This window comes from Hydractinia symbiolongicarpus, chromosome 11 (assembly GCF_029227915.1).
Source record: "Hydractinia symbiolongicarpus strain clone_291-10 chromosome 11, HSymV2.1, whole genome shotgun sequence".
Taxonomy (NCBI): Eukaryota; Metazoa; Cnidaria; class Hydrozoa; order Anthoathecata; family Hydractiniidae; genus Hydractinia; species Hydractinia symbiolongicarpus.
In genome coordinates this window covers 15,150,184-15,177,512 of record NC_079885.1, presented here as the reverse complement: position 1 = coordinate 15,177,512, position 27,329 = coordinate 15,150,184, and the positions used below count along the sequence as shown (strand labels likewise).

The window sequence follows — 27,329 nt, the reverse complement described above, 5'->3', positions numbered from 1 at the left end:
AACTACTTCGCCATTTTCTTTGTCTGAGGCTCGAAATCCATTCATTTGAGACGTGGCGCATTTATTGCTGCCAGATCGTAGCCGTTTTGAAGGGAAAGAAACTTCTAATCACGTCCCTTACTTGATTTACTCAGCGGCTATTGCCTAAAAAAGATACGTCACAGTCGTAATGATAAATAATGTAACGTGAAAAAGTCAATAACCTACGACACCGGGAGTTCCCAGGTGGTCCCCCATCCAAGTACTATCCCGGCCCGACGATGCTTAACTTCCGTAATCGGACGAGAACAGGTGTGTTCATCGTGATATGGTCGTAGACAAACAAACGGGTAGATATCTACGATTTATTAGCACATTACATCGAAAATGGTTCAAACTTGAAAGGTCATATTTCTTGACTGGATCATTCGAAATAGGTCGTGTTTATGTGCATTTGACAGCTCTTTTTAAGCGCTATCAATTCTTGATAACAATAATGCGCGTTATGATTTCCTGCAAAAAGTTCCAACGAAGGCAATCTAGGGTACTTGCAGACTTAATTTTCATATGACAAAGTTAATTAGCAAATTAACTACATCGCCATTTTCTTTGTCTGACGCTCCTAATCCATTGATTTGCGACGTGGCGCATTTATTGCAGCACGATGGTAGCCGTTTTGAAGGGAAAGCAACTTCTAATCATGTCTCTTTCTTGATTTACTCAGCGGCTATTGCGTAAAAAAGATACGTCACAGTCGTAATGATAAATAATGTAACGTGAAAAAGTCAATAGCCTACGACACCGGGAGTTCCCAGGCGGTCCCCCATCCAAATACTAACCCGGCCCGACGATGCTTAACTTCCGTGATCGGACGAGAACAGGTGTGTTCATCGTGGTATGGTCGTAGACAAACAAACGGGCAGATATCTACGATTTATTAGCACATTACATCGAAAATGGTTTAAACTTTAAAGGTCATATTTCTTGACTGGATCATCCGAAATAGGTCGTGTTTATGTGCATTTGAAAGCTCATTTCAAGCGCTATCGATTCTTTACGACAACCATGCGCTTTAAGATTTCCGGTAAAAAGTTCCAACGAAAGAAATCTAGGGTGTTTCAGACTTAATTTTCATATGACAAAGTTAATCAGCAAAGTAACTACATCGCGATTTTCTTTGTCTGACGCTCGTAATCCATTTATTTGCGACGTGGCGCATTTATTGCAGCAAGATTGTAGCCGTTTTGAAGGGAAAGCATCTTCTAATCACGTCCCTTACTTGATTTACTCAGCGGCTATTGCGTAAAAAAGATACGTCACAGTCGTAATGATAAGTAATGTAACGTGAAATAGTCAATAGCCTACGACACCGGGAGATCCCAGGCGGTCCCCCATTCAAGTACTATCCCGACCCGACGATGCATAACTTCCGTGATCGGACGAGAACAGGTGTGTTCATCGTGGTATGGTAGTAGACAAACAAACGGGCAGATATCTACGATTTATTAGCACATTACATCGAAAATGGTTCAAACTTTAAAGGTCATATTTCTTGACTGGATCATTCGAAATAGGTCGCGTTTATGTGCATTTGACAGCACTTTTTAAGCGCTATCGATTCTTGACAACAATAATGCGCTTTATGATTTCCGGTAAAAAGTTCCAACGAAGGCAATCTAGGGTACTTGCAGACTTAATTCTCATATGACAAAGTTAATTAGCAAATTAACTACATCGCCATTTTTTTTGTCTGACGCTCGTAATCCATTGATTTGCGACGTGGCGCATTTATTGCAGCCAGATCGCAGCCGCTTTGAAGGGAAAGAAACTTCTAATAACGTCCCTTGCTTGATTTACTCAGCGGCTATTGCGTAAAAAAGATACGTCACAGTCGTAATGATAAATAATGTAACGTGAAAAAGTCAATAGCCTACGACACCGGGAGTTCCCAGGCGGTCCCCCATCCAAGTACTATCCCGGCCCGACGATGCTTAACTTCCGTGATCGGACGAGAACAGGTGTGTTCATCGTGGTATGGTCGTAGACAAACAAACGGGCAGATATCTACGATTTATTAGCACATTACATCGAAAATGGTTTAAACTTTAAAGGTCATATTTCTTGACTGGATCATCCGAAATAGGTCGTGTTTATGTGCATTTGAAATCTTATTTCAAGCGCTACCCATTAATTACGACAACCATGCGCTTTAAAATTTCCGGTAAAAAGTTCCAACGAAGGAAATCTAGGGTGCTTTCAGACTTAATTTTCATATGACAAAGTTAATTAGCAAAGTAACTACATCGCCATTTTCTTTGTCTGACGCTCGTAATCCATTTATTTGCGACGTGGCGCATTTATTGCAGCAAGATTGTAGCCGTTTTGAAGGGAAAGCATCTTCTAATCACGTCCCTTACTTGATTTACTCAGCGGCTATTGCGTAAAAAAGATACGTCACAGTCGTAATGATAAATAATGTAACGTGAAATAGTCAATAGCCTACGACACCGGGAGATCCCAGGCGGTCCCCCATCCAAGTACTATCCCGACCCGACGATGCATAACTTCCGTGATCGGACGAGAACAGGTGTGTTCATCGTGGTATGGTAGTAGACAAACAAACGGGCAGATATCTACGATTTATTAGCACATTACATCGATAATGGTTCAAACTTTAAAGGTCATATTTCTTGACTGGATCATTCGAAATAGGTCGTGTTTATGTGCATTTGACAGCACTTTTTAAGCGCTATCGATTCTTGACAAAAATAATGCGCTTTATGATTTCCGGTAAATAGTTCCAACGAAGGCAATCTAGGGTACTTGCAGACTTAATTCTCATATGACAAAGTTAATTAGCAAATTAACTACATCGCCATTTTTTTTGTCTGACGCTCGTAATCCATTGATTTGCGACGTGGCGCATTTATTGCAGCCAGATCGCAGCCGCTTTGAAGGGAAAAAAACTTCTAATAACGTCCCTTGCTTGATTTACTCAGCGGCTATTGCGTAAAAAAGATACGTCACAGTCGTAATGATAAATAATGTAACGTGAAAAAGTCAATAGCCTACGACACCGGGAGTTCCCAGGCGGTCCCCCATCCAAGTACTATCCCGGCCCGACGATGCTTAACTTCCGTGATCGGACGAGAACAGGTGTGTTCATCGTGGTATAGTCGTAGACAAACAAACGGGCAGATATCTACGATTTATTAGCACATTACATCGAAAATGGTTTAAACTTTAAAGGTCATATTTCTTGACTGGATCATCCGAAATAGGTCGTGTTTATGTGCATTTGACAGCTCTTTTTAAGCGCTATCGATTCTTGACAACAATAATGCGCTTTATGATTTCCGGTAAAAAGTTCCAACGAAGGCAATCTAGGGTACTTTCAGACTTAATTTTCTTATGACAAAGTTAATTAGCAAATTAACTACATCGCCATTTTTTTTGTCTGACGCTCGTAATCCATTGATCTGCGACGTGGTGCATTTATTGCAGCCAGATCGTAGCCGCTTTGAAGGGAAAGAAACTTCTAATAACGTCCTTTACTTGATTTACTCAGCGGCTATTGCGTAAAAAAGATACGTCACAGTCGTAATGATAAATAATGTAACGTGAAAAAGTCAATAGCCTACGACACCGGGAGTTCCCAGGCGGTCCCCCCATCCAAGTACTATCCCGGCCCGACGATGCTTAACTTCCGTGATCGGACGAGAACAGGTGTGTTCATCGTGGTATGGTCGTAGACAAACAAACGGGCAGATATCTACGATATATTAGCACATTACATCGAAAATGGTTTAAACTTTAAAGGTCATATTTCTTGACTGGATCATCCGAAATAGGTCGTGTTTATGTGCATTTGACAGCTCTTTTTAAGCGCTATCGATTCTTGACAACAATAATGCGCTTTATGATTTCCGGTAAAAAGTTCCAACGAAGGCAATCTAGGGTACTTGCAGACTTAATTTTCTTATCACAAAGTTAATTAGCAAATTAACTACATCGCCATTTTGTTTGTCTGACGCTCGTAATCAATTGATTTGCGACGTGGCGCATTTATTGCAGCCAGATCGTAGCCGCTTTGAAGGGAAAGAAACTTCTAATAACGTCCCTTACTTGATTTACTCAGCGGTTATTGCGTAAAAAAGATACGTCACAGTCGTAATGATAAATAATGTAACGTGAAAAAGTCAATAACCTACGACACCGGGAGTTCCCAGGTGGTCCCCCATCCAAGTACTATCCCGGCCCGACGATGCTTAACTTCCGTAATCGGACGAGAACAGGTGTGTTCATCGTGATATGGTCGTAGACAAACAAACGGGTAGATATCTACGATTTATTAGCACATTACATCGAAAATGGTTCAAACTTGAAAGGTCATATTTCTTGACTGGATCATTCGAAATAGGTCGTGTTTATGTGCATTTGACAGCTCTTTTTAAGCGCTATCAATTCTTGATAACAATAATGCGCGTTATGATTTCCTGCAAAAAGTTCCAACGAAGGCAATCTAGGGTACTTGCAGACTTAATTTTCATATGACAAAGTTAATTAGCAAATTAACTACATCGCCATTTTCTTTGTCTGACGCTCCTAATCCATTGATTTGCGACGTGGCGCATTTATTGCAGCACGATGGTAGCCGTTTTGAAGGGAAAGCAACTTCTAATCATGTCTCTTTCTTGATTTACTCAGCGGCTATTGCGTAAAAAAGATACGTCACAGTCGTAATGATAAATAATGTAACGTGAAAAAGTCAATAGCCTACGACACCGGGAGTTCCCAGGCGGTCCCCCATCCAAATACTAACCCGGCCCGACGATGCTTAACTTCCGTGATCGGACGAGAACAGGTGTGTTCATCGTGGTATGGTCGTAGACAAACAAACGGGCAGATATCTACGATTTATTAGCACATTACATCGAAAATGGTTTAAACTTTAAAGGTCATATTTCTTGACTGGATCATCCGAAATAGGTCGTGTTTATGTGCATTTGAAAGCTCATTTCAAGCGCTATCGATTCTTTACGACAACCATGCGCTTTAAGATTTCCGGTAAAAAGTTCCAACGAAAGAAATCTAGGGTGTTTCAGACTTAATTTTCATATGACAAAGTTAATCAGCAAAGTAACTACATCGCGATTTTCTTTGTCTGACGCTCGTAATCCATTTATTTGCGACGTGGCGCATTTATTGCAGCAAGATTGTAGCCGTTTTGAAGGGAAAGCATCTTCTAATCACGTCCCTTACTTGATTTACTCAGCGGCTATTGCGTAAAAAAGATACGTCACAGTCGTAATGATAAGTAATGTAACGTGAAATAGTCAATAGCCTACGACACCGGGAGATCCCAGGCGGTCCCCCATTCAAGTACTATCCCGACCCGACGATGCATAACTTCCGTGATCGGACGAGAACAGGTGTGTTCATCGTGGTATGGTAGTAGACAAACAAACGGGCAGATATCTACGATTTATTAGCACATTACATCGAAAATGGTTCAAACTTTAAAGGTCATATTTCTTGACTGGATCATTCGAAATAGGTCGCGTTTATGTGCATTTGACAGCACTTTTTAAGCGCTATCGATTCTTGACAACAATAATGCGCTTTATGATTTCCGGTAAAAAGTTCCAACGAAGGCAATCTAGGGTACTTGCAGACTTAATTCTCATATGACAAAGTTAATTAGCAAATTAACTACATCGCCATTTTTTTTGTCTGACGCTCGTAATCCATTGATTTGCGACGTGGCGCATTTATTGCAGCCAGATCGCAGCCGCTTTGAAGGGAAAGAAACTTCTAATAACGTCCCTTGCTTGATTTACTCAGCGGCTATTGCGTAAAAAAGATACGTCACAGTCGTAATGATAAATAATGTAACGTGAAAAAGTCAATAGCCTACGACACCGGGAGTTCCCAGGCGGTCCCCCATCCAAGTACTATCCCGGCCCGACGATGCTTAACTTCCGTGATCGGACGAGAACAGGTGTGTTCATCGTGGTATGGTCGTAGACAAACAAACGGGCAGATATCTACGATTTATTAGCACATTACATCGAAAATGGTTTAAACTTTAAAGGTCATATTTCTTGACTGGATCATCCGAAATAGGTCGTGTTTATGTGCATTTGAAATCTTATTTCAAGCGCTACCCATTAATTACGACAACCATGCGCTTTAAAATTTCCGGTAAAAAGTTCCAACGAAGGAAATCTAGGGTGCTTTCAGACTTAATTTTCATATGACAAAGTTAATTAGCAAAGTAACTACATCGCCATTTTCTTTGTCTGACGCTCGTAATCCATTTATTTGCGACGTGGCGCATTTATTGCAGCAAGATTGTAGCCGTTTTGAAGGGAAAGCATCTTCTAATCACGTCCCTTACTTGATTTACTCAGCGGCTATTGCGTAAAAAAGATACGTCACAGTCGTAATGATAAATAATGTAACGTGAAATAGTCAATAGCCTACGACACCGGGAGATCCCAGGCGGTCCCCCATCCAAGTACTATCCCGACCCGACGATGCATAACTTCCGTGATCGGACGAGAACAGGTGTGTTCATCGTGGTATGGTAGTAGACAAACAAACGGGCAGATATCTACGATTTATTAGCACATTACATCGATAATGGTTCAAACTTTAAAGGTCATATTTCTTGACTGGATCATTCGAAATAGGTCGTGTTTATGTGCATTTGACAGCACTTTTTAAGCGCTATCGATTCTTGACAAAAATAATGCGCTTTATGATTTCCGGTAAATAGTTCCAACGAAGGCAATCTAGGGTACTTGCAGACTTAATTCTCATATGACAAAGTTAATTAGCAAATTAACTACATCGCCATTTTTTTTGTCTGACGCTCGTAATCCATTGATTTGCGACGTGGCGCATTTATTGCAGCCAGATCGCAGCCGCTTTGAAGGGAAAAAAACTTCTAATAACGTCCCTTGCTTGATTTACTCAGCGGCTATTGCGTAAAAAAGATACGTCACAGTCGTAATGATAAATAATGTAACGTGAAAAAGTCAATAGCCTACGACACCGGGAGTTCCCAGGCGGTCCCCCATCCAAGTACTATCCCGGCCCGACGATGCTTAACTTCCGTGATCGGACGAGAACAGGTGTGTTCATCGTGGTATAGTCGTAGACAAACAAACGGGCAGATATCTACGATTTATTAGCACATTACATCGAAAATGGTTTAAACTTTAAAGGTCATATTTCTTGACTGGATCATCCGAAATAGGTCGTGTTTATGTGCATTTGACAGCTCTTTTTAAGCGCTATCGATTCTTGACAACAATAATGCGCTTTATGATTTCCGGTAAAAAGTTCCAACGAAGGCAATCTAGGGTACTTTCAGACTTAATTTTCTTATGACAAAGTTAATTAGCAAATTAACTACATCGCCATTTTTTTTGTCTGACGCTCGTAATCCATTGATCTGCGACGTGGTGCATTTATTGCAGCCAGATCGTAGCCGCTTTGAAGGGAAAGAAACTTCTAATAACGTCCTTTACTTGATTTACTCAGCGGCTATTGCGTAAAAAAGATACGTCACAGTCGTAATGATAAATAATGTAACGTGAAAAAGTCAATAGCCTACGACACCGGGAGTTCCCAGGCGGTCCCCCCATCCAAGTACTATCCCGGCCCGACGATGCTTAACTTCCGTGATCGGACGAGAACAGGTGTGTTCATCGTGGTATGGTCGTAGACAAACAAACGGGCAGATATCTACGATATATTAGCACATTACATCGAAAATGGTTTAAACTTTAAAGGTCATATTTCTTGACTGGATCATCCGAAATAGGTCGTGTTTATGTGCATTTGACAGCTCTTTTTAAGCGCTATCGATTCTTGACAACAATAATGCGCTTTATGATTTCCGGTAAAAAGTTCCAACGAAGGCAATCTAGGGTACTTGCAGACTTAATTTTCTTATCACAAAGTTAATTAGCAAATTAACTACATCGCCATTTTGTTTGTCTGACGCTCGTAATCAATTGATTTGCGACGTGGCGCATTTATTGCAGCCAGATCGTAGCCGCTTTGAAGGGAAAGAAACTTCTAATAACGTCCCTTACTTGATTTACTCAGCGGTTATTGCGTAAAAAAGATACGTCACAGTCGTAATGATAAATAATGTAACGTGAAAAAGTCAATAGCCTACGACACCGGGAGTTCCCAGGCGGTCCCCCATCCAAGTACTATCCCGGTCCGACGAAGCTTAACTTCCGTGATCGGACGAGAACAGGTGTGTTCATCGTGGTATGGTCGTAGACAAACAAACGGGCAGATATCTACGATTTATTAGCACATTACATCGAAAATGGTTTAAACTTTAAAGGTCATATTTCTTGACTGGATCATCCGAAATAGGTCGTGTTTATGTGCATTTGCAAGCTCATTTCAAGCGCTATCCATTAATTACGACAACCATGCGCTTTAAGATTGCCGGTAAAAAGTTCCAACGAAGGCAATCTAGGGTACTTTCAGACTTAATTTTCATACGACAAAGTTAATTAGCAAAGTAATTACTTCGCCATTTTCTTGGTCTGAGGCTCGCAATCCATTCATTTGAGACGTGGCGCATTTATTGCTGCCAGATCGTAGCCGATTTGAAGGGAAAGAAACTTCTAATCACGTCCCTTACTTGATTTACTCAGCGGCTATTGCCTAAAAAAGATACGTCACAGTCGTAATGATAAATAATGTAACGTGAAAAAGTCAATAGCCTACGACACCGGGAGTTCCCAGGTGGTTCCCCATCCAAGTACTATCCCGGCCCGACGATGCTTAACTTCCGTGATCGGACGAGAACAGGTGTGTTCATCGTGATATGGTCGTAGACAAACAAACGGGCAGATATCTACGATTTATTAGCACATTACATCGAAAATGGTTCAAACTTTAAAGGTCATATTTCTTGACTGGATTATTCGAAATAGGTCGTGTTTATGTGCATTTGACAGCTCTTTTTAAGCACTATCGATTCTTGACAACAATAATGCGCGTTATGATTTCCTGTAAAAAGTTCCAACGAAGGCAATCTAGGGTACTTGCAGACTTAATTTTCATATGACAAAGTTAATTAGCAAATTAACTACATCGCCATTTTCTTTGTCTGACGCTCCTAATCCATTGATTTGCGACGTGACGCATTTATTGCAGCCAGATCGTAGCCGCTTTGAAGGGAAATAAACTTCTAATAACGTCCCTAACTTGATTTACTCAGCGGCTATTGCGTAAAAAAGATACGTCACAGTCGTAATGATAAATAATGTAACGTGAAAAAGTCAATAGCCTACGACACCGGGAGTTCCCAGGCGGTCCCCCATCCAAGTACTATCCCGGTCCGACGATGCTTAACTTCCGTGATCGGACGAGAACAGGTGTGTTCATCGTGGTATGGTCGTAGACAAACAAACGGGCAGATATCTACGATTTATTAGCACATTACATCGAAAATGGTTTAAACTTTTAAGGTCATATTTCTTGACTGGATCATCCGAAATAGGTCGTGTTTATGTGCATTTGAAAGCTCATTTCAAGCGCTATCGATTCTTTACGACAACCATGCGCTTTAAGATTTCCGGTAAAAAGTTCCAACGAAGGAAATCAAGGGTGCTTTCAGACTTAATTTTCATATGACAAAGTTAATTAGCAAAGTAACTACATCGCCATTTTCTTTGTCTCACGCTCGTAATCCATTTATTTGCGACGTGGCGCATTTATTGCAGCAAGATTGTAGCCGTTTTGAAGGGAAAGCAACTTCTAATCACGTCCCTTACTTGATTTACTCAGCGGCTATTGCGTAAAAAAGATACGTCACAGTCGTAATGATAAATAATGTAACGTGAAAAAGTCAATAGCCTACGACACCGGGAGTTCCCAGGCGGTCCCCCATCCAAGTACTATCCCGGCCCGACGATGCTTAACTTCCGTGATCGGAGGAGAACAGGTGTGTTCATCGTGGTATGGTCGTAGACAAACAAACGGGCAGATTTCTACGATTTATTAGCACATTACATCGAAAATGGTTTAAACTTTAAATGTCATATTTTTTGACTGGATCATCCGAAATAGGTCGTGTTTATGTGCATTTGAAAGCTCATTTCAAGCGCTATCCATTAATTACAACAACCATGCGCTTTAAGATTTCCGGTAAAAAGTTCCAACGAAGGCAATCTAGGGTACTTTCAGACTTAATTTTCATATGACAAAGTTAATTAGCAAAGTAACTACTTCGCCATTTTCTTTGTCTGACGCTCGCAATCCATTCATTTGCGACGTGGCGCATTTATTGCTGCCAGATTGTAGCCGTTTTGAAAGGACAGAAACTTCTAATCACGTCCCTTACTTGATTTACTCAGCGGCTATTGCCTAAAAAAGATACGTCACAGTCGTAATGATAAATAATGTAACGTGAAAAAGTCAATAGCCTACGACACCGGGAGTTCCCAGGCGGTCCCCCATCCAAGTACTATCCCGGCCCGACGATGCTTAACTTCCGTGATCGGACGAGAACAGGTGTGTTCATCGTGGTATCGTCGTAGACAAACAAACGGGCAGATATCTACGATTTATTAGCACATTACATCGAAAATGGTTCAAACTTTAAAGGTCATATTTCTTGACTGGATCATCCGAAATAGGTCGTGTTTATGTGCATTTGAAAGCTCTTTTTAAGCGCTATCGGTTTGGTACGACAACCATGCGCTTTAAGATTTTCGGTAAAAAGTTGCAACGAAGGCAATCTAGGGTACTTTCAGACTTAATTTTCATATGACAAAGTTAATTAGCAAAGTAACTACATCGCCATTTTCTTTGTCTGACGCTCGTAATCCATTTATTTGCGACGTGGCGCATTTATTGCAGCAAGATTGTAGCCGTTTTGAAGGGAAAGAAACTTCTAATCACGTCCCTTACTTGATTTACTCAGCGGCTATTGCGTAAAAAAGATACGTCACTGTCGTAATGATAAATAATGTAACGTGAAATAGTCAATAGCCTACGACACCGGGAGATCCCAGGCGGTTCCCCATCCAAGAACTATACTGACCCGACGATGCTTAACTTTCGTGATCGGACGAGAACAGGTGTGTTCATCGTGGTATGGTCGTAAACAAACAAACGGGCAGATATCTACGATTTATTAGCACATTACATCGAAAATGGTTCAAACTTTAAAGGTCATATTTCTTGACTGGATCATCCGAAATAGGTTGTGTTTATGTGCATTTGAAAGCTCTTTTTAAGCGCTATCGATTCTTGTCAACAATAATGCGCTTTATGATTTCCGGTAAAAAGTTCTAACGAAGGCAATCTAGGGTACTTGCAGACTTAATTTTCATATGACAAAGTTAATTAGCAAATTAACTACATCGCCATTTTCTTTGTCTGACGCTCGTAATCCATTGATTTGCGACGTGGCGCATTTATTGCAGCCAGATCGTAGCCGTTTTGAAGGGAAAGAAACTTCTAATAACGTCCCTTACTTGATTTACTCAGCGGCTATTGCGTAAAAAAGATACGTCACAGTCGTAATGATAAATAATGTAACGTGAAAAAGTCAATAGCCTACGACACCGGGAGATCCCAGGCGGTCCCCCATCCAAGTACTATCCCGGCCCGACGATGCTTAACTTCCGTGATCGGACGAGAACAGGTGTGTTCATCGTGGTATGGTCGTAAACAAACAAACGGGCAGATATCTACGATTTATTAGCACATTACATCGAAAATGGTTCAAACTTTAAAGGTCATATTTCTTGACTGGATCATCCGAAATAGGTCGTGTTTATGTGCATTTGAAAGCTCTTTTTAAGCGCTATCGGTTTGGTACGACAACCATGCGCTTTAAGATTTCCGGTAAAAAGTTCCGACGAAGAAAATCTAGGGTACTTTCAGACTTAATTTTCATATGACAAAGTTAATTAGCAAAGTAACTACATCGCTATTTTCTTTGTTTGACGCTCGTAATCCATTCATTTGCGACGTGGCGCATTTATTGCAGCAAGATTGTAGCCGTTTTGAATGGAAAGAAACTTCTAATCACGTCCCTTGCTTGATTTACTCAGCGGCTATTGCCTAAAAAAGATACGTGACAGTCGTAGTGATAAATAATGTAACGTGAAAAAGTCAATAGCCTACGACAACGGGAGTTCCCAGGAGGTCCCCCATCCAAGTACTATCCCGGCCCGACGATGCTTAACTTCCGTGATCGGACGAGAACAGGTGTGTTCATCGTGGTATGGTCGTACACAAACAAACGGGCAGATATCTACGATTTATTAGCACATTACATCGAAAATGGTTTAAACTTTAAAGGTCATATTTGTTGACTGGATCATCCGAAATAGGTCGTGTTTATGTGCATTTGAAAGCTCATTTCAAGCGCTATCGATTCTTTTCAACAATAATGCGCTTTATGATTTCCGGTAAAAAGTTCTAACGAAGGCAATCTAGGGTACTTGCAGACTTAATTTTCATATGACAAAGTTAATTAGCAAATTAACTACATCGCCTTTTTCTTTGTCTGACGCTCGTAATCCATTGATTTGCGACGTGGCGCATTTATTGCAGCCAGATCGTAGCCGTTTTGAAGGGAAAGAAACTTCTAATAACGTCCCTTACTTGATTTACTCAGCGGCTATTGCGTAAAAAATATACGTCACAGTCGTAATGATAAATAATGTAACGTGAAAAAGTCAATAGCCTACGACACCGGGAGTTCCCAGGCGATCCCCCATCCAAGTACTATCCCGGCCCGACAATGCTTAACTTCCGTGATCGGACGAGAACAGGTGTGTTCATCGTGGTATGGTCGTAGACAAACAAACGGGCAGATATCTACGATTTATTAGCACATTACATCGAAAATGGTTTAAACTTTAAAGGTCATATTTGTTGACTGGATCATCCGAAATAGGTCGTGTTTATGTGCATTTGAAAGCTCATTTCAAGCGCTATCGATTCTTGTCAACAATAATGCGCTTTATGATTTCCGGTAAAAAGTTCTAACGAAGGCAATCTAGGGTACTTGCAAACTTAATTTTCATATGACAAAGTTAATTAGCAAATTAACTACATCGCCATTTTCTTTGTCTGACGCTCGTAATCCATTGATTTGCGACGTGGCACATTTATTGTAGCCAGATCGTAGCCGTTTTGAAGGGAAAGAAACTTCTAATAACGTCCCTTACTTGATTTACTCAGCGGCTATTGCGTAAAAAAGATACGTCACAGTCGTAATGATAAGTAATGTAACGTGAAAAAGTCAATAGCCTACGACACCGGGAGTTCACAGGCGGTCCCCCATCCAAGTACTATCCCGGCCCGACGATGCTTAACTTCCGTGATCGGACGAGAACAGGTGTGTTCATCGTGGTATGGTCGTAAACAAACAAACGGGCAGATATCTACGATATATTAGCATTTTACATCGAAAATGGTTCAAACTTTAAAGGTCATATTTCTTGACTGGATCATCCGAAATAGGTCGTGTTTATGTGCATTTGAAAGCTCTTTTTAAGCGCTATCGATTCTTGTCAACAATAATGCGCTTTATAATTTCCGGTAAAAAGTTCCAACGAAGGCAATCTAGGGTACTTGCAGACTTAATTTTCATATGACAAAGTTAATTAGCAAATTAACTACATCGCCATTTTCTTTGTCTGACGCTCGTAATCCATTGATTTGCGACGTGGCGCATTTATTGCAGCCAGATCGTAGCCGTTTTGAAGGGAAAGAAACTTCTAATAACGTCCCTTACTTGATTTACTTAGCGGCTATTGCGTAAAAAAGATACGTCACAGTCGTAATGATAAATAATGTAACGTGAAAAAGTCAATAGCCTACGACACCGGGAGTTCCCAGGCGGTCCCCCATCCAAGTACTATCCCGGCCCGACGATGCTTAACTTCCGTGATCGGACGAGAACATGTGTGTTCATCGTGGTATGGTCGTAGACAAACATTCGGGTAGATATCTACGATTTATTAGCACATTACATCGAAAATGGTTCAAACTTTAAAGATCATAATTCTTGACAGGGTGATCGGAAATTGTTCGTGTTTATGTGCATTTGAAAGCTCTTTTTAAGCGCTATGGATTCTTTACGACAATAATGCGCTTTAAGATTTCCGGTAAAAAGTTTCAACGAAGGCAATCTAGGGTACTTTCAGACTTAATTTTCATATGACAAAATTATTTAGCAAATTGACTACATCGCCATTTTCTTTGTCTGACGCTCGTAATTCATTCATTTGCATCGTGGCGCATTTATTGCAGCCAGATCGTAGCCATTTTGAAGGGAAAGAAACTTCTAATCAAGTCCCTTACTTGATTTACTCAGCGGCTATTGCGTAAATAAGATACGTCACAGTCGTAATGATAAATAATGTAACGTGAAAAAGTCAATAGCCTACGACACCGGGAGTTCCCAGGCGGTCCCCCATCCAAGTACTATCCCGGCCCGACGATGCTTAACTTCCGTGATCGGACGAGAACAGGTGTGTTCATCGTGGTATGGTCGTAGACAAACATACGGGTAGATATCTACGATTTATTAGCACATTACATCGAAAATGGTTCGAACTTTAAAGATCATAATTCTTGACAGGGTGATCGGAAATTGTTCGTGTTTATGTGCATTTGAAAGCTCTTTTTAAGCGCTATGGATTCTTTACGACAATAATGCGCTTTAAGATTTCCGGTAAAAAGTTCCAACGAAAGCAATCTAGGGTATTTTCAGACTTAATTTTCATATGACAAAGTTAATTAGCAAAGTAACTACATCGCCATTTTCTTTGTCTGACGCTCGTAATCCATTCATTTGCGACGTGGCGCATTTATTGCAGGCTGATCGTAGCCGTTTTGAAGGGAAAGAAACTTCTAATAACGTCCCTTACTTGATTTACTCAGCGGCTATTGCGTAAAAAAGATACGTCACAGTCGTAATGATAAATAATGTAACGTGAAAAAGTCAATAGCCTACGACACCGGGAGTTCCCAGGCGGTCCCCCATCCAAGTACTATCCCGGCCCGACGATGCTTAACTTCCATGATCGGACGAGGACAGGTGTGTTCATCGTGGTATGGTCGTATACAAACAAACGGGTGGATATCTACGATTTATTAGCACATTACATCGAAAATGGTTCAAATTTTAAAGGTCATATTTCTTGACTGGATCATCCGAAATAGGTCGTGTTTATGTGCATTTGAAAGCTCTTTTTAAGCGCTATCGATTCTTGTCAACAATAATGCGCTTTATGATTTCCGGTAAAAAGTTCCAACGAAGGAAATCTAGGGTACTTGCAGACTTAATTTTCATATGACAAAGTTAATTAGCAAAGTAACTACATCGCCATTTTCTTTGTCTGACGCTCGTAATCCATTGATTTGCGACGTGGCGCATTTATTGCAGCCAGATCGTAGCCGTTTTGAAGGGAAAGAAACTTCTAATAACGTCCCTTACTTGATTTACTCAGCGGCTATTGCGTAAAAAAGATACGTCACAGTCGTAATGATAAATAATGTAACTTGAAAGAGTCAATAGCCTACGACACCGGGAGTTCCCAGGTGGTCCCCCATCCAAGTACTATCCCGGCCCGACGATACTTAACTTCCGTGATCGGACGAGAACATGTGTGTTCATCGTGGTATGGTCGTAGACAAACAAACGGGCAGATATCTACGATTTATTAGAACATTACATCGAAAATGGTTTAAACTTTAAAGGTCATATTTCTTCAGTGGATCATCCGAAATAGGTCGTGTTTATGTGCATTTGAAAGCTCTTTTTAAGCGCTATCAATTCGGTACGACAACCATGCGCTTTAAGATTTCCGGTAAAAGTTCCAACGAAGGAAATCTAGGGTACTTCCAGACTTAATTTTCATATGACAAAGTTAATTAGCAAAGTAACTACATCGCCATTTTCTTTGTCTGACGCTCGTAATCCATTGATTTGCGACGTGGCGCATTTATTGCAGCCAGATCGTAGCCGTTTTGAAGGGAAAGAAACTTCTAATAACGTCCCTTACTTGATTTACTCAGCGGCTATTGCGTAAAAAAGATACGTCACAGTCGTAATGATAAATAATGTAACGTGAAAAAGTCAATAGCCTACGACACCGGGAGTTCCCAGGCGGTCCCCCATCCAAGTACTATCCCGGCCCGACGATGCTTAACTTCCGTGATCGGACGAGAACAGGTGTGTTCATCGTGGTATGGTCGTATACAAACAAACGGGCAGATATCTACGATTTATTAGCACATTACATCGAAAATGGTTCAAACTTTGAAGGTCATATTTCTTGACTGGATCATCCGAAATAGGTCGTGTTTATGTGCATTTGAAAGCTCATTTCAAGCGCTATCCATTAATTACGACAACCATGCGCTTTAAGATTTCCAATAAAAAGTTCTAACGAAGGAAATCTACGGTACTTCCAGACTTAATTTTCATATGACAAAGTTAATTAGCAAAGTAACTACATCGCCATTTTCTTTGTCTGACGCTCGTAATCCATTGATTTGCGACGTGGCGCATTTATTGCAGCCAGATCGTAGCCGTTTTGAAGGGAAAGAAACTTCTAATAACGTCCCTTACTTGATTTACTCAGCGGCTATTGCGTAAAAAAGATACGTCACAGTCGTAATGATAAATAATGTAACGTGAAAAAGTCAATAGCCTACGACACCGGGAGTTCCCAGGCGGTCCCCCATCCAAGTACTATCCCGGCCCGACGATGCTTAACTTCCGTGATCGGACGAGAACAGGTGTGTTCATCGTGGTATGGTCGTATACAAACAAACGGGCAGATATCTACGATTTATTAGCACATTACATCGAAAATGGTTCAAACTTTGAAGGTCATATTTCTTGACTGGATCATCCGAAATAGGTCGTGTTTATGTGCATTTGAAAGCTCATTTCAAGCGCTATCCATTAATTACGACAACCATGCGCTTTAAGATTTCCAATAAAAAGTTCTAACGAAGGAAATCTACGGTACTTTCAGACTTAATTTTCATATGACAAAGTTAATTAGCAAAGTAACTACATCGCCATTTTCTTTGTCTGACGCTCGTAATCCATTGATTTGCGACGTGGCGCATTTATTGCAGCCAGATCGTAGCCGTTTTGAAGGGAAAGAAACTTCTAATAACGTCCCTTACTTGATTTACTCAGCGGCTATTGCGTAAAAAAGATACGTCACAGTCGTAATGATAAATAATGTAACGTGAAAAAGTCAATAGCCTACGACACCGGGAGTTCCCAGGCGGTCCCCCATCCAAGTACTATCCCGGCCCGACGATGCTTAACTTGCGTGATCGGACGAGAACAGGTGTGTTCATCGTGGTATGGTCGTATACAAACAAACGGGCAGATATCTACGATTTATTAGCACATTACATCGAAAATGGTTCAAACTTTAAAGGTCATATTTCTTGACTGGATCATCCGAAATAGGTCGCGTTTATGTGCATTTGAAAGCTCTTTTTAAGCGCTATCGATTCTTGTCAACAATAATGCGCTTTATGATTTCTGGTAAAAAGTTCCAACGAAGGCAATTTAGGGTACTTTCAGACTTAATTTTCATATGACAAAATTATTTAGCAAATTGACTACATCGCCATTTTCTTTGTCTGACGATCGTAATTCATTCATTTGCATCGTGGCGCATTTATTGCAGCCAGATCGTAGCCATTTTGAAGGGAAAGAAACTTCTAATCAAGTCCCTTACTTGATTTACTCAGCGGCTATTGCGTAAATAAGATACGTCACAGTCGTAATGATAAATAATGTAACGTGAAAAAGTCAATAGCCTACGACACCGGGAGTTCCCAGGCGGTCCCCCATCCAAGTACTATCCCGGCCCGACGATGCTTAACTTCCGTGATCGGACGAGAACAGGTGTGTTCATCGTGGTATGGTCGTAGACAAACATACGGGTAGATATCTACGATTTATTAGCACATTACATCGAAAATGGTTCGAACTTTAAAGATCATAATTCTTGACAGGGTGATCGGAAATTGTTCGTGTTTATGTGCATTTGAAAGCTCTTTTTAAGCGCTATGGATTCTTTACGACAATAATGCGCTTTAAGATTTCCGGTAAAAAGTTCCAACGAAAGCAATCTAGGGTATTTTCAGACTTAATTTTCATATGACAAAGTTAATTAGCAAAGTAACTACATCGCCATTTTCTTTGTCTGACGCTCGTAATCCATTCATTTGCGACGTGGCGCATTTATTGCAGGCTGATCGTAGCCGTTTTGAAGGGAAAGAAACTTCTAATAACGTCCCTTACTTGATTTACTCAGCGGCTATTGCGTAAAAAAGATACGTCACAGTCGTAATGATAAATAATGTAACGTGAAAAAGTCAATAGCCTACGACACCGGGAGTTCCCAGGCGGTCCCCCATCCAAGTACTATCCCGGCCCGACGATGCTTAACTTCCATGATCGGACGAGGACAGGTGTGTTCATCGTGGTATGGTCGTATACAAACAAACGGGTGGATATCTACGATTTATTAGCACATTACATCGAAAATGGTTCAAATTTTAAAGGTCATATTTCTTGACTGGATCATCCGAAATAGGTCGTGTTTATGTGCATTTGAAAGCTCTTTTTAAGCGCTATCGATTCTTGTCAACAATAATGCGCTTTATGATTTCCGGTAAAAAGTTCCAACGAAGGAAATCTAGGGTACTTGCAGACTTAATTTTCATATGACAAAGTTAATTAGCAAAGTAACTACATCGCCATTTTCTTTGTCTGACGCTCGTAATCCATTGATTTGCGACGTGGCGCATTTATTGCAGCCAGATCGTAGCCGTTTTGAAGGGAAAGAAACTTCTAATAACGTCCCTTACTTGATTTACTCAGCGGCTATTGCGTAAAAAAGATACGTCACAGTCGTAATGATAAATAATGTAACTTGAAAGAGTCAATAGCCTACGACACCGGGAGTTCCCAGGTGGTCCCCCATCCAAGTACTATCCCGGCCCGACGATACTTAACTTCCGTGATCGGACGAGAACATGTGTGTTCATCGTGGTATGGTCGTAGACAAACAAACGGGCAGATATCTACGATTTATTAGAACATTACATCGAAAATGGTTTAAACTTTAAAGGTCATATTTCTTCAGTGGATCATCCGAAATAGGTCGTGTTTATGTGCATTTGAAAGCTCTTTTTAAGCGCTATCAATTCGGTACGACAACCATGCGCTTTAAGATTTCCGGTAAAAGTTCCAACGAAGGAAATCTAGGGTACTTCCAGACTTAATTTTCATATGACAAAGTTAATTAGCAAAGTAACTACATCGCCATTTTCTTTGTCTGACGCTCGTAATCCATTGATTTGCGACGTGGCGCATTTATTGCAGCCAGATCGTAGCCGTTTTGAAGGGAAAGAAACTTCTAATAACGTCCCTTACTTGATTTACTCAGCGGCTATTGCGTAAAAAAGATACGTCACAGTCGTAATGATAAATAATGTAACGTGAAAAAGTCAATAGCCTACGACACCGGGAGTTCCCAGGCGGTCCCCCATCCAAGTACTATCCCGGCCCGACGATGCTTAACTTCCGTGATCGGACGAGAACAGGTGTGTTCATCGTGGTATGGTCGTATACAAACAAACGGGCAGATATCTACGATTTATTAGCACATTACATCGAAAATGGTTCAAACTTTGAAGGTCATATTTCTTGACTGGATCATCCGAAATAGGTCGTGTTTATGTGCATTTGAAAGCTCATTTCAAGCGCTATCCATTAATTACAACAACCATGCGCTTTAAGATTTCCAATAAAAAGTTCTAACGAAGGAAATCTACGGTACTTTCAGACTTAATTTTCATATGACAAAGTTAATTAGCAAAGTAACTACATCGCCATTTTCTTTGTCTGACGCTCGTAATCCATTGATTTGCGACGTGGCGCATTTATTGCAGCCAGATCGTAGCCGTTTTGAAGGGAAAGAAACTTCTAATAACGTCCCTTACTTGATTTACTCAGCGGCTATTGCGTAAAAAAGATACGTCACAGTCGTAATGATAAATAATGTAACGTGAAAAAGTCAATAGCCTACGACACCGGGAGTTCCCAGGCGGTCCCCCATCCAAGTACTATCCCGGCCCGACGATGCTTAACTTGCGTGATCGGACGAGAACAGGTGTGTTCATCGTGGTATGGTCGTATACAAACAAACGGGCAGATATCTACGATTTATTAGCACATTACATCGAAAATGGTTCAAACTTTAAAGGTCATATTTCTTGACTGGATCATCCGAAATAGGTCGCGTTTATGTGCATTTGAAAGCTCTTTTTAAGCGCTATCGATTCTTGTCAACAATAATGCGCTTTATGATTTCTGGTAAAAAGTTCCAACGAAGGCAATTTAGGGTACTTGCAGACTTATTTTTCATATGACAAAGTTATTTAGCAAATTAACTACATCGCCATTTTCTTTGTCTGACGCTCGTAATCCATTGATTTGCGACGTGGCGCATTTATTGCAGCCAGATCGTAGCCGTTTTGAAGGGAAAGAAACTTCTAATAACGTCCCTTACTTGATTTACTCAGCGGCTATTGCCTAAAAAAGATACGTCACAGTCGTAGTGATAAATAATGTAACGTGAAAAAGTCAATAGCCTACGACACCGGAAGTTCCCAGGCGGTCCCCCATCCAAGTAATATCCCGGCGCGACGATGCTTAACTTCCGTGATCGGACGAGAACAGGTGTGTTCATCATGGTATGGTCGTAGACAAACAAACGGGCAGATATCTACGATTTATTAGCACATTACATCGAAAATGGTTCAAACTTTAAAGGTCATATTTCTTCACTGGATCATCCGAAATAGGTCGTGTTTATGTGCATTTGAAAGCTCTTTTTAAGCGCTATCAATTCGGTACGACAACCATGCGCTTTAAGATTTCCAGTAAAAGTTCCAACGAAGGAAATCTAGGGTACTTCCAGACTTAATTTTCATATGACAAAGTTAATTAGCAAAGTAACTACATCGCCATCTTCTTTGTCTGACGCTCGTAATCCATTCATTTGCGACGTGGCGCATTTATTGCAGCAAGATTGTAGCCGTTTTGAATGGAAAGAAACTTCTAATCACGTCCCTTACTTGATTTACTCAGGGGCTATTGCGTAAAAAAGATATGTCACAGTCGTAATGATAATTAATGTAACGTGAAAAAGTCAATAGCCTACGACACCGGGAGTTCCCAGGCGGTCCCCCATCCAAGTACTATCCCGGCCCGACGATGCTTAACTTCCGTGATCGGACGAGAACAGGTGTGTTCATCGTGGTATGGTCGTAGACAAACAAACGGGCAGATATCTAAGATTTGATAGCACATTACATCGAAAATGGTTTAAACTTTAAAGGTCATATTTCTTGACTGGATCATCCGAAATAGGTCGTTTTTAAGTGCATTTGAAAGCCCATTTCAAGCGCTATCCATTAATTACGACAACAATGCGCTTTAAGATTTCCGGTAAAAAGTTCCAACGAAGGCAATCTAGGGTACTTTCAGACTTAATTTTCATATGACAAAGTTATTTAGCAAATTAACTACATCGCCATTTTCTTTGTCTGACGCTCGTAATCCATTTATTTGCGACGTGGCGCATTTATTGCAGCAAGATTGTAGCCGTTTTGAAGGGAAAGCAACTTCTAATCACGTCCCTTACTTGATTTACTCAGCGGCTATTGCGTAAAAAAGATACGTCACAGTCGTAATGATAAATAATGTAACGTGAAATAGTCATTAGCCTACGACACCGGGAGATCCCAGGCGATGCCCCATCCAAGTACTATCCCGACCCGACGATGCTTAACTTCCGTGATCGGACGAGAACAGGTGTGTTCATCGTGGTATGGTCGTAGACAAAAAAACGGGCAGATATCTACGATTTATTAGCACATTACATCGAAAATGGTTTAAACTTTAAAGGTCATATTTCTTGACTGGATCATCCGTAATAGGTCGTGTTTATGTGCATTTGAAAGCTCTTTTTAAGCGCTATCAATTCGGTACGACAACCATGCGCTTTAAGATTTCCAGTAAAAGTTCCAACGAAGGAAATCTAGGGTACTTCCAGACTTAATTTTCATATGACAAAGTTAATTAGCAAAGTAACTACATCGCCATTTTCTTTGTCTGACGCTCGTAATCCATTCATTTGCGACGTGGCGCATTTATTGCAGCAAGATTGTAGCCGTTTTGAATGGAAAGAAACTTCTAATCACGTCCCTTACTTGATTTACTCAGGGGCTATTGCGTAAAAAAGATATGTCACAGTCGTAATGATAATTAATGTAACGTGAAAAAGTCAATAGCCTACGACACCGGGAGTTCCCAGGCGGTCCCCCATCCAAGTACTATCCCGGCCCGACGATGCTTAACTTCCGTGATCGGACGAGAACAGGTGTGTTCATCGTGGTATGGTCGTAGACAAACAAACGGGCAGATATCTAAGATTTGATAGCACATTACATCGAAAATGGTTTAAACTTTAAAGGTCATATTTCTTGACTGGATCATCCGAAATAGGTCGTTTTTAAGTGCATTTGAAAGCCCATTTCAAGCGCTATCCATTAATTACGACAACAATGCGCTTTAAGATTTCCGGTAAAAAGTTCCAACGAAGGCAATCTAGGGTACTTTCAGACTTAATTTTCATATGACAAAGTTATTTAGCAAATTAACTACATCGCCATTTTCTTTGTCTGACGCTCGTAATCCATTTATTTGCGACGTGGCGCATTTATTGCAGCAAGATTGTAGCCGTTTTGAAGGGAAAGCAACTTCTAATCACGTCCCTTACTTGATTTACTCAGCGGCTATTGCGTAAAAAAGATACGTCACAGTCGTAATGATAAATAATGTAACGTGAAATAGTCATTAGCCTACGACACCGGGAGATCCCAGGCGATGCCCCATCCAAGTACTATCCCGACCCGACGATGCTTAACTTCCGTGATCGGACGAGAACAGGTGTGTTCATCGTGGTATGGTCGTAGACAAACAAACGGGCAGATATCTACGATTTATTAGCACATTACATCGAAAATGGTTTAAACTTTAAAGGTCATATTTCTTGACTGGATCATCCGAAATAGGTCGTGTTTATGTGCATTTGAAAGCTCATTTCAAGCGCTATCCATTAATTACGACAACCATGCGCTTTAAGATTTCCAATAAAAAGTTCCAACGAAGGCAATCTACGGTACTTTCAGACTTAATTTTCATATGACAAAGGTAATTAGCAAATTAACTACATCGCCATTTTCTTTGTCTGACGCTCGTAATCCATTCATTTGCGACGTGGCGCATTTGTTGCTGCCAGATCGTAGCCGTTTTGAAGGGAAAGAAACTTCTAATCACGTCCCTTACTTGATTTACTCAGCGGCTATTGCCTAAAAAAGATACGTCACAGTCGTAGTGATAAATAATTTGACGTGAAAAAGTCAATAGCCTACGACACCGGAAGTTACCAGGCAGTCCCCCATCCAAGTACTATCCCGGCCCGACGATGCTTAACTTCCCTGATCGGACGAGAACAGGTGTGTTCATCGTGGTATGGTCGTAGACAAACAAACGGGCAGATATCTACGATTTATTAGCACATTGCATCGAAAATGGTTCAAACTTTAAAGGTCATATTTCTTGACTGGATCATCCGAAATAGGTCGTGTTTATGTGCATTTGAAAGCTCTTTTTAAGCGCTATCGATTCGGTCCGACAACCATGCGCTTTAAGATTTCCGGTAAAAGTTCCAACGAAGGAAATCTAGGGTATTTGCAGACTTAATTTTCATATGACAAAGTTAATTAGCAAAGTAACTACATCGCCATTTTCTTTGTCTGACGCTCGTAATCCATTCATTTGCGACGTGGCGCATTTATTGCAGCAAGATTGTAGCCGTTTTGAATGGAAAGAAACTTCTAATCCCGTCCTTTACTTGATTTACTCAGCGGCTATTGCGTAAAAAAGATATGTCACAGTCGTAATGATAAATAATGTAACGTGAAAAAGTCAATAGCCTACGACACCGGGAGTTCCCAGGCGGTCCCCCATCCAAGTACTATCCCGGCCCGACGATGCTTAACTTCCGTGATCGGACGAGAACAGGTGTGTTCATCGTGGTATGGTCGTAGACAAACAAACAGGCAGATATCTACGATTTATTAGCACATTACATCGAAAATGGTTCAAACTTTAAAGGTCATATTTCTTGACTGGATCATCCGAAATAGGTCGTGTTTATGTGCATTTGAAAGCTCTTTTTAAGCGCTATCGATTCGGTACGACAACCATGCGCTTTAAGATTTCCGGTAAAAGTTCCAACGAAGGAAATCTAGGGTACTTTCAGACTTAATTTTCATATGACAAAGTTAATTAGCAAATTAACTACATCGCCATTTTCTTTGTCTGACGCTCGTAATCCATTCATTTGCGACGTGGCGCATTTATTGCTGCCAGATCGTAGCCGTTTTGAAGGGAAAGAAACTTCTAATCACGTCCCTTACTTGATTTACTCAGCGGCTATTGCCTAAAAAAGATACGTCACAGTCGTAGTGATAAATAATGTAACGTGAAAAAGTCAATAGCCTACGACACCGGAAGTTACCAGGCAGTCCCCCATCCAAGTACTATCCCGGCCCGACGATGCTTAACTTCCGTGATCGGACGAGAACAGGTGTGTTCATCGTGGTATGGTCGTAGACAAACAAACGGGCAGATATCTACGATTTATTAGCACATTGCATCGAAAATGGTTCAAATTTTAAAGGTCATATTTCTTGACTGGATCATCCGAAATAGGTCGTGTTTATGTGCATTTGAAAGCTCTTTTTAAGCGCTATCGATTCGGTACGACAACCATGCGCTTTAAGATTTCCGGTAAAAGTTCCAACGAAGGAAATCTAGGGTACTTGCAGACTTAATTTTCATATGACAAAGTTAATTAGCAAAGTAACTACATCGCCATTTTCTTTGTCTGACGCTCGTAATCCATTCATTTGCGACGTGGCGCATTTATTGCAGCAAGATTGTAGCCGTTTTGAATGGAAAGAAACTTCTAATCACGTCCTTTACTTGATTTACTCAGCGGCTATTGCGTAAAAAGATATGTCACAGTCGTAATGATAAATAATGTAACGTGAAAAAGTCAATAGCCTACGACACCGGGAGTTCCCAGGCGGTCCCCCATCCAAGAACTATCCCGGCCCGACGATGCTTAACTTCCGTGATCGGACGAGAACAGGTGTGTTCATCGTGGTATGGTCGTAGACAAACAAACAGGCAGATATCTACGATTTATTAGCACATTACATCGAAAATGGTTCAAACTTTAAAGGTCATATTTCTTGACTGGATCATCCGAAATAGGTCGTGTTTATGTGCATTTGAAAGCTCTTTTTAAGCGCTATCGATTCGGTACGACAACCATGCGCTTTAAGATTTCCGGTAAAAGTTCCAACGAAGGAAATCTAGGGTACTTTCAGACTTAATTTTCATATGACAAAGTTAATTAGCAAATTAACTACATCGCCATTTTCTTTGTCTGACGCTCGTAATCCATTCATTTGCGACGTGGCGCATTTATTGCTGCCAGATCGTAGCCGTTTTGAAGGGAAAGAAACTTCTAATCACGTCCCTTACTTGATTTACTCAGCGGCTATTGCCTAAAAAAGATACGTCACAGTCGTAGTGATAAATAATGTAACGTGAAAAAGTCAATAGCCTACGACACCGGAAGTTACCAGGCAGTCCCCCATCCAAGTACTATCCCGGCCCGACGATGCTTAACTTCCGTGATCGGACGAGAACAGGTGTGTTCATCGTGGTATGGTCGTAGACAAACAAACGGGCAGATATCTACGATTTATTAGCACATTGCATCGAAAATGGTTCAAACTTTAAAGGTCATATTTCTTGACTGGATCATCCGAAATAGGTCGTGTTTATGTGCATTTGAAAGCTCTTTTTAAGCGCTATCGATTCGGTACGACAACCATGCGCTTTAAGATTTCCGGTAAAAGTTCCAACGAAGGAAATCTAGGGTACTTGCAGACTTAATTTTCATATGACAAAGTTAATTAGCAAAGTAACTACATCGCCATTTTCTTTGTCTGACGCTCGTAATCCATTCATTTGCGACGTGGCGCATTTATTGCAGCAAGATTGTAGCCGTTTTGAATGGAAAGAAACTTCTAATCACGTCCTTTACTTGATTTACTCAGCGGCTATTGCGTAAAAAGATATGTCACAGTCTTAATGATAAATAATGTAACGTGAAAAAGTCAATAGCCTACGACACCGGGAGTTCCCAGGCGGTCCCCCATCCAAGTACTATCCCGGCCCGACGATGCTTAACTTCCGTGATCGGACGAGAACAGGTGTGTTCATCGTGGTATGGTCGTAGACAAACAAACAGGCAGATATCTACGATTTATTAGCACATTACATCGAAAATGGTTCAAACTTTAAAGGTCATATTTCTTGACTGGATCATCCGAAATAGGTCGTGTTTATGTGCATTTGAAAGCTCTTTTTAAGCGCTATCGATTCTTGTCAACAATAATGCGCTTTATGATTTCCGGTAAAAAGTTCCAACGAAGGCAATCTAGGGTACTTGCAGACTTAATTTTCATATGACAAAGTTATTTAGCAAATTAACTACATCGCCATTTTCTTTGTCTGACGCTCGTAATCCATTGATTTGCGACGTGGCGCATTTATTGCAGCCAGATCGTAGCCGTTTTGAAGGGAAAGAAACTTCTAATAACGTCCCTTACTTGATTTACTCAGCGGCTATTGCGTAAAAAAGATACGTCACAGTCGTAATGATAAATAATGTAACGTGAAAAAGTCAATAGCCTACGACACCGGGAGTTCCCAGGCGGCCCCCCATCCAAGTACTATCCCGGCCTCGACGATGCTTAACTTCCGTGGTCGGACGAGAACAGGTGTGTTCATCGTGGTATGGTCGTAGACAAACAAACGGGCAGATATCTACGATTTATTAGCACAATACATCGAAAATGGTTTAAACTTTAAAGGTCATATTTCTTGACTGGATCATCCGAAATAGGTCGTGTTTATGTGCATTTGAAAGCTCATTTCAAGCGCTATCCATTAATTACGACAACCATGCGCTTTAAGATTTCCGGTAAAAAGTTCCAACGAAGGCAATCTAGGGTACTTTCAGACTTAATTTTTATATGACAAAGTTAATTAGCAAATTAACTACATCGCCATTTTCTTTGTCTGA

The 27,329-nt window shown here is 40.8% G+C and overlaps 42 non-coding genes and 6 pseudogenes across 42 annotated transcripts; all 48 read right to left on the bottom strand.

Moving 5' to 3' along the window:
- Nucleotides 1–200: 200 nt before the first annotated feature.
- On the bottom strand, nt 201–319 carry LOC130617373 (5S ribosomal RNA). The gene has a single exon (XR_008978450.1). It is a non-coding gene; the product is annotated as a 5S ribosomal RNA (ribosomal RNA).
- A 450-nt stretch (nt 320–769) lies between these two features.
- On the bottom strand, nt 770–888 carry LOC130615991 (5S ribosomal RNA). The gene has a single exon (XR_008977075.1). It is a non-coding gene; the product is annotated as a 5S ribosomal RNA (ribosomal RNA).
- Nucleotides 889–1,337: 449 nt separating this feature from the next.
- On the bottom strand, nt 1,338–1,456 carry LOC130618652 (5S ribosomal RNA; annotated as a pseudogene).
- A 450-nt stretch (nt 1,457–1,906) lies between these two features.
- Nucleotides 1,907–2,025, bottom strand: LOC130615043 (5S ribosomal RNA). Its single transcript, XR_008976134.1, has one exon. It is a non-coding gene; the product is annotated as a 5S ribosomal RNA (ribosomal RNA).
- Nucleotides 2,026–2,475: 450 nt separating this feature from the next.
- LOC130618594 (5S ribosomal RNA) lies at nt 2,476–2,594 on the bottom strand (annotated as a pseudogene).
- A 450-nt stretch (nt 2,595–3,044) lies between these two features.
- LOC130615691 (5S ribosomal RNA) lies at nt 3,045–3,163 on the bottom strand. The gene has a single exon (XR_008976778.1). It is a non-coding gene; the product is annotated as a 5S ribosomal RNA (ribosomal RNA).
- Nucleotides 3,164–3,613: 450 nt separating this feature from the next.
- On the bottom strand, nt 3,614–3,733 carry LOC130616986 (5S ribosomal RNA). Its single transcript, XR_008978064.1, has one exon. It is a non-coding gene; the product is annotated as a 5S ribosomal RNA (ribosomal RNA).
- Nucleotides 3,734–4,183: 450 nt separating this feature from the next.
- Nucleotides 4,184–4,302, bottom strand: LOC130617372 (5S ribosomal RNA). The gene has a single exon (XR_008978449.1). It is a non-coding gene; the product is annotated as a 5S ribosomal RNA (ribosomal RNA).
- A 450-nt stretch (nt 4,303–4,752) lies between these two features.
- On the bottom strand, nt 4,753–4,871 carry LOC130615990 (5S ribosomal RNA). Its single transcript, XR_008977074.1, has one exon. It is a non-coding gene; the product is annotated as a 5S ribosomal RNA (ribosomal RNA).
- A 449-nt stretch (nt 4,872–5,320) lies between these two features.
- LOC130618650 (5S ribosomal RNA) lies at nt 5,321–5,439 on the bottom strand (annotated as a pseudogene).
- Nucleotides 5,440–5,889: 450 nt separating this feature from the next.
- On the bottom strand, nt 5,890–6,008 carry LOC130615042 (5S ribosomal RNA). Its single transcript, XR_008976133.1, has one exon. It is a non-coding gene; the product is annotated as a 5S ribosomal RNA (ribosomal RNA).
- A 450-nt stretch (nt 6,009–6,458) lies between these two features.
- Nucleotides 6,459–6,577, bottom strand: LOC130618593 (5S ribosomal RNA; annotated as a pseudogene).
- Nucleotides 6,578–7,027: 450 nt separating this feature from the next.
- Nucleotides 7,028–7,146, bottom strand: LOC130615690 (5S ribosomal RNA). Its single transcript, XR_008976777.1, has one exon. It is a non-coding gene; the product is annotated as a 5S ribosomal RNA (ribosomal RNA).
- Nucleotides 7,147–7,596: 450 nt separating this feature from the next.
- LOC130616984 (5S ribosomal RNA) lies at nt 7,597–7,716 on the bottom strand. The gene has a single exon (XR_008978063.1). It is a non-coding gene; the product is annotated as a 5S ribosomal RNA (ribosomal RNA).
- A 450-nt stretch (nt 7,717–8,166) lies between these two features.
- Nucleotides 8,167–8,285, bottom strand: LOC130616670 (5S ribosomal RNA). The gene has a single exon (XR_008977751.1). It is a non-coding gene; the product is annotated as a 5S ribosomal RNA (ribosomal RNA).
- Nucleotides 8,286–8,735: 450 nt separating this feature from the next.
- On the bottom strand, nt 8,736–8,854 carry LOC130616417 (5S ribosomal RNA). Its single transcript, XR_008977499.1, has one exon. It is a non-coding gene; the product is annotated as a 5S ribosomal RNA (ribosomal RNA).
- A 450-nt stretch (nt 8,855–9,304) lies between these two features.
- LOC130615891 (5S ribosomal RNA) lies at nt 9,305–9,423 on the bottom strand. The gene has a single exon (XR_008976977.1). It is a non-coding gene; the product is annotated as a 5S ribosomal RNA (ribosomal RNA).
- A 450-nt stretch (nt 9,424–9,873) lies between these two features.
- Nucleotides 9,874–9,992, bottom strand: LOC130615887 (5S ribosomal RNA). Its single transcript, XR_008976974.1, has one exon. It is a non-coding gene; the product is annotated as a 5S ribosomal RNA (ribosomal RNA).
- Nucleotides 9,993–10,442: 450 nt separating this feature from the next.
- On the bottom strand, nt 10,443–10,561 carry LOC130615883 (5S ribosomal RNA). Its single transcript, XR_008976970.1, has one exon. It is a non-coding gene; the product is annotated as a 5S ribosomal RNA (ribosomal RNA).
- A 450-nt stretch (nt 10,562–11,011) lies between these two features.
- Nucleotides 11,012–11,130, bottom strand: LOC130618670 (5S ribosomal RNA; annotated as a pseudogene).
- Nucleotides 11,131–11,580: 450 nt separating this feature from the next.
- Nucleotides 11,581–11,699, bottom strand: LOC130617138 (5S ribosomal RNA). Its single transcript, XR_008978216.1, has one exon. It is a non-coding gene; the product is annotated as a 5S ribosomal RNA (ribosomal RNA).
- Nucleotides 11,700–12,149: 450 nt separating this feature from the next.
- LOC130617661 (5S ribosomal RNA) lies at nt 12,150–12,268 on the bottom strand. Its single transcript, XR_008978737.1, has one exon. It is a non-coding gene; the product is annotated as a 5S ribosomal RNA (ribosomal RNA).
- Nucleotides 12,269–12,718: 450 nt separating this feature from the next.
- LOC130616572 (5S ribosomal RNA) lies at nt 12,719–12,837 on the bottom strand. The gene has a single exon (XR_008977654.1). It is a non-coding gene; the product is annotated as a 5S ribosomal RNA (ribosomal RNA).
- A 450-nt stretch (nt 12,838–13,287) lies between these two features.
- On the bottom strand, nt 13,288–13,406 carry LOC130616308 (5S ribosomal RNA). The gene has a single exon (XR_008977391.1). It is a non-coding gene; the product is annotated as a 5S ribosomal RNA (ribosomal RNA).
- A 450-nt stretch (nt 13,407–13,856) lies between these two features.
- LOC130616383 (5S ribosomal RNA) lies at nt 13,857–13,975 on the bottom strand. Its single transcript, XR_008977466.1, has one exon. It is a non-coding gene; the product is annotated as a 5S ribosomal RNA (ribosomal RNA).
- A 450-nt stretch (nt 13,976–14,425) lies between these two features.
- LOC130615041 (5S ribosomal RNA) lies at nt 14,426–14,544 on the bottom strand. Its single transcript, XR_008976131.1, has one exon. It is a non-coding gene; the product is annotated as a 5S ribosomal RNA (ribosomal RNA).
- Nucleotides 14,545–14,994: 450 nt separating this feature from the next.
- Nucleotides 14,995–15,113, bottom strand: LOC130617862 (5S ribosomal RNA). Its single transcript, XR_008978939.1, has one exon. It is a non-coding gene; the product is annotated as a 5S ribosomal RNA (ribosomal RNA).
- A 450-nt stretch (nt 15,114–15,563) lies between these two features.
- LOC130617075 (5S ribosomal RNA) lies at nt 15,564–15,682 on the bottom strand. Its single transcript, XR_008978153.1, has one exon. It is a non-coding gene; the product is annotated as a 5S ribosomal RNA (ribosomal RNA).
- A 449-nt stretch (nt 15,683–16,131) lies between these two features.
- On the bottom strand, nt 16,132–16,250 carry LOC130616110 (5S ribosomal RNA). Its single transcript, XR_008977194.1, has one exon. It is a non-coding gene; the product is annotated as a 5S ribosomal RNA (ribosomal RNA).
- Nucleotides 16,251–16,700: 450 nt separating this feature from the next.
- Nucleotides 16,701–16,819, bottom strand: LOC130616109 (5S ribosomal RNA). Its single transcript, XR_008977193.1, has one exon. It is a non-coding gene; the product is annotated as a 5S ribosomal RNA (ribosomal RNA).
- Nucleotides 16,820–17,269: 450 nt separating this feature from the next.
- LOC130617505 (5S ribosomal RNA) lies at nt 17,270–17,388 on the bottom strand. The gene has a single exon (XR_008978582.1). It is a non-coding gene; the product is annotated as a 5S ribosomal RNA (ribosomal RNA).
- Nucleotides 17,389–17,838: 450 nt separating this feature from the next.
- Nucleotides 17,839–17,957, bottom strand: LOC130615040 (5S ribosomal RNA). Its single transcript, XR_008976130.1, has one exon. It is a non-coding gene; the product is annotated as a 5S ribosomal RNA (ribosomal RNA).
- Nucleotides 17,958–18,407: 450 nt separating this feature from the next.
- On the bottom strand, nt 18,408–18,526 carry LOC130617861 (5S ribosomal RNA). The gene has a single exon (XR_008978938.1). It is a non-coding gene; the product is annotated as a 5S ribosomal RNA (ribosomal RNA).
- A 450-nt stretch (nt 18,527–18,976) lies between these two features.
- On the bottom strand, nt 18,977–19,095 carry LOC130617074 (5S ribosomal RNA). Its single transcript, XR_008978152.1, has one exon. It is a non-coding gene; the product is annotated as a 5S ribosomal RNA (ribosomal RNA).
- Nucleotides 19,096–19,544: 449 nt separating this feature from the next.
- LOC130616107 (5S ribosomal RNA) lies at nt 19,545–19,663 on the bottom strand. The gene has a single exon (XR_008977191.1). It is a non-coding gene; the product is annotated as a 5S ribosomal RNA (ribosomal RNA).
- A 450-nt stretch (nt 19,664–20,113) lies between these two features.
- LOC130617504 (5S ribosomal RNA) lies at nt 20,114–20,232 on the bottom strand. Its single transcript, XR_008978581.1, has one exon. It is a non-coding gene; the product is annotated as a 5S ribosomal RNA (ribosomal RNA).
- A 450-nt stretch (nt 20,233–20,682) lies between these two features.
- LOC130618331 (5S ribosomal RNA) lies at nt 20,683–20,801 on the bottom strand. Its single transcript, XR_008979405.1, has one exon. It is a non-coding gene; the product is annotated as a 5S ribosomal RNA (ribosomal RNA).
- A 449-nt stretch (nt 20,802–21,250) lies between these two features.
- On the bottom strand, nt 21,251–21,369 carry LOC130615038 (5S ribosomal RNA). Its single transcript, XR_008976128.1, has one exon. It is a non-coding gene; the product is annotated as a 5S ribosomal RNA (ribosomal RNA).
- A 450-nt stretch (nt 21,370–21,819) lies between these two features.
- On the bottom strand, nt 21,820–21,938 carry LOC130618313 (5S ribosomal RNA). The gene has a single exon (XR_008979386.1). It is a non-coding gene; the product is annotated as a 5S ribosomal RNA (ribosomal RNA).
- A 449-nt stretch (nt 21,939–22,387) lies between these two features.
- LOC130615036 (5S ribosomal RNA) lies at nt 22,388–22,506 on the bottom strand. The gene has a single exon (XR_008976127.1). It is a non-coding gene; the product is annotated as a 5S ribosomal RNA (ribosomal RNA).
- Nucleotides 22,507–22,956: 450 nt separating this feature from the next.
- Nucleotides 22,957–23,075, bottom strand: LOC130618312 (5S ribosomal RNA). Its single transcript, XR_008979385.1, has one exon. It is a non-coding gene; the product is annotated as a 5S ribosomal RNA (ribosomal RNA).
- A 450-nt stretch (nt 23,076–23,525) lies between these two features.
- Nucleotides 23,526–23,644, bottom strand: LOC130618510 (5S ribosomal RNA; annotated as a pseudogene).
- A 449-nt stretch (nt 23,645–24,093) lies between these two features.
- Nucleotides 24,094–24,212, bottom strand: LOC130615035 (5S ribosomal RNA). The gene has a single exon (XR_008976126.1). It is a non-coding gene; the product is annotated as a 5S ribosomal RNA (ribosomal RNA).
- A 449-nt stretch (nt 24,213–24,661) lies between these two features.
- Nucleotides 24,662–24,780, bottom strand: LOC130617808 (5S ribosomal RNA). The gene has a single exon (XR_008978885.1). It is a non-coding gene; the product is annotated as a 5S ribosomal RNA (ribosomal RNA).
- A 448-nt stretch (nt 24,781–25,228) lies between these two features.
- Nucleotides 25,229–25,347, bottom strand: LOC130616411 (5S ribosomal RNA). Its single transcript, XR_008977493.1, has one exon. It is a non-coding gene; the product is annotated as a 5S ribosomal RNA (ribosomal RNA).
- Nucleotides 25,348–25,796: 449 nt separating this feature from the next.
- LOC130617807 (5S ribosomal RNA) lies at nt 25,797–25,915 on the bottom strand. Its single transcript, XR_008978884.1, has one exon. It is a non-coding gene; the product is annotated as a 5S ribosomal RNA (ribosomal RNA).
- A 448-nt stretch (nt 25,916–26,363) lies between these two features.
- On the bottom strand, nt 26,364–26,482 carry LOC130615034 (5S ribosomal RNA). The gene has a single exon (XR_008976125.1). It is a non-coding gene; the product is annotated as a 5S ribosomal RNA (ribosomal RNA).
- Nucleotides 26,483–26,932: 450 nt separating this feature from the next.
- LOC130617976 (5S ribosomal RNA) lies at nt 26,933–27,052 on the bottom strand. The gene has a single exon (XR_008979052.1). It is a non-coding gene; the product is annotated as a 5S ribosomal RNA (ribosomal RNA).
- Between the last annotated feature and the right edge of the window lie 277 nt (nt 27,053–27,329).